We start from the raw sequence: 2,774 nt of genomic DNA, 5'->3' as shown, positions 1-2,774 counted from the left end.
CATGATCTCACAGCTTGTGAGTTTGAGTCTCACGTTGGGCTCTGTGCTGACAGCTCAGAGCCTGGAGCCTGCTTCGGATTCTGTGTCCCTCTCTCGCTCTGCCCCTCCCTCACTTATGCTCAGTCTCTTTCTCTCTCTCAAGTATAAATAAAACATTAAAAGAAATTTTGACAAAAAAAAGGACACAAAAAGTACTGACAATATATGAAAAAAAAAGTTAGAATTCATCAAAATTTAAAACCGCTGATCATCAAAAGACACCGTTGTGAACATCAAAGGGCAGACCACTGAGTATTGGAGAAAACACTTACCTTACACATAGCTGATAGAAAGACTCATCTCCTGAACTTATAAAGAACTCCAACGTGAATACTAAAAAATACTTTAAAAATGGGCAAGCAACTTGAACAAGAACTTAAAAAAAAAAGATCCAAAATGGCTAACAAACGTATGAAAAGATGCTCAACTCAGTACTCATTCAAAAAAGTGCGATAAGGTCTTCCTTACTGTGAATAGTGGCTCAAAACACAAGGAGGACAATACCAAGTGTCGGTGAGGATGTGGAACAACTTGAACTCTCATCCTGTCTTGGTGGGAGTGTTAAAATGGTGCAGCCACTTTGGAGAGCTGTTTGGCAGTTTCCATTAAAGTTAACAGATACCATATCAGTTACCTATTGTCCCATTAACTAACCATCTCAAGGTTCAGTGGCATCAAACAATACATCTTTAATTTGTTCGTGATTCTCTGGATCAGCAACTTGGACTTAGTTCAACCAGATGGTTCTTCCACTAGTCTTGCTCAGGGAAGACAAGACCGGGCAATGTTACTGCATTATGGCGTGTCTGGGACCGGATAAAACGACTTCACTCTTATGTTCGGTGATGGCTGTTGGTTTCCTGTCTTCAGGAAGCTAACCCAGGCTTCTTCACATGGCAACAGTGTTCCAAGAGGACATACACTTTTCAGATTTCTGAACATTATGTCACGTTCGCTGATAAGCTATTGGCCAAAGCTACTCGCATAACTAATGTGTGTGGGAGCTAGAAAAAGACATGGATGTAGGGAGGAGGCCACTACTTGACCATATATTCCATATTCTTATTCTATGACCTCAAGGTTCACTCCTAGGCATATAGTCAACGAGAATGAATGTACGTGTCCACCAAAAACTTACAGTGTATCTACTGTCAAGACCCCCAAAGACCACCATATCAGCTAGTGATCAAGCAGAGCTGAGTTTATTGCACCCACCGCAGAAATGGAAAATACTCTCTTGACAGTCCATTGGTATCTCAAAAAGGGAAAATTAGGATATTTATAAGGTTTTCCGACCTGGCATGAACGATTATGAGGTGAGCCTTGCAAAACAAAGAATTGGTTGAGTTTGGGCAGAGCTTAAAAATAGTAGCTTTATGGGGCGCCTGGGTGGCACAGTCTGTTGAGCATCTGACTCTTTTTTTTTTTTTTTTTTAATTTTTTTTTAACCTTTATTTATTTTCTTGGCACAGAGTGCGGACGGGAGAGAGTCAGACGGCAGGCACAGAATCGGAAACAGGCTCTGAGCGATGGGCATGGAGCCTGATGTGGGGCTCGAACTCGCAGACAGCGAGACTCGACCTGAGATACAGTCAGACGCCCAACCAACTGAGCCACCCAGGCGCCCCGAGCATCTGACTCTTGACTTCGGCTCAGGTCATGATCTCACGGTTCGTGACACTGAACCCTGCATCAGGCTCTGCACTGACAGCACGGAGCCTGCTTGGGATTCTGTCTCCCTCTCTCTCTGCCCCTCTTCTGCTTGCTCTCTATCTCTGTCTCAAAATGAATAAAACAAACAAACAAAAACTTAAAAAAAAATAGTAGCTTGGTGGGTACAACGAGGTGAAGGTGTTGAAGGAAAGCTTGATAAGTGAGCTGTTCAGTTGGTATTTCCTGGAGCAAGATATTAAGTTATTATTACTTGGTCTCAGTGTTTAAAGTAGGGATTGGAGCTTTGTGGATGCCAGAGCCCAGGAGCCGCCCACTCATGATCCACCCCACTGTCTTCTTCAACATCACCCTGGACAGCAAACCCTTTGGCCATGTCTCCTTCGATCTGTTTGCAGACAAAGTTCCAAAGACAACGGAAAATTGTTGTGTTCTGTGCACTGGGGAGAATGGATTTGGTTATAAAGTTTCCTGCTTTCACGGGATTGGTTCACGATTAATGTGCCAAGGTGGTGACTTCACACGCTATAATGGCACTGGCAGCAAGCCCACTTATGGGGAGAAACTTGATGAGAATGTCATCCTGAAGCATAGCGATCCTGGCATCTCATCCATGGTCGGCTGGACCCAACACGAATGGTTCCCAGGTTTCGTCTGCGCTGCCAGCACTGAGTGTGATGGTGAGTAGGTGGTCTTTGACAAGACGAAAGACGGCACGAATGTTGTGGAAGCCAGGGAACACTTTGGGTCCAGCATTGGCAAGAGCAGCAAGATCACCATTGCCGACTGCAGACAAATCTAGTACATTTGACTCGTGTTGTATCTAAACTGCCAGACTGTTCCTTCTGTCGCTCAGGGGAACAATCCTTCACCCCCATCTGCTCGAAACATCCTACAATCTTTGTGCTCTGGCTGCAGTTCCGTGGGTCCCCTAGTTTCCTGATTCCCCTCCAAGTCTAGCTGGATTGCAGAGCTACGTTTATGATTACAAAATAAAAGCTGAACAACAATAAAATAAAAAAATAAAATAAAATAGGGATTGGAAAGTGTGTCTGGGCCCAGTT

At 44.2% G+C, this 2,774-nt stretch overlaps 1 pseudogene; it reads left to right on the top strand.

Moving 5' to 3' along the window:
- The first annotated feature begins 2,029 nt into the window (after positions 1-2,029).
- Positions 2,030-2,512, top strand: LOC122489121 (annotated as a pseudogene).
- The last annotated feature ends 262 nt before the right edge of the window (positions 2,513-2,774 follow it).

This window comes from Prionailurus bengalensis, chromosome B2 (assembly GCF_016509475.1).
Source record: "Prionailurus bengalensis isolate Pbe53 chromosome B2, Fcat_Pben_1.1_paternal_pri, whole genome shotgun sequence".
Taxonomy (NCBI): domain Eukaryota; kingdom Metazoa; phylum Chordata; class Mammalia; order Carnivora; family Felidae; genus Prionailurus; species Prionailurus bengalensis.
The sequence above is the reverse complement of the archived record's forward strand: the minus strand, read 5'-3'. Positions and strand labels throughout refer to the sequence as shown.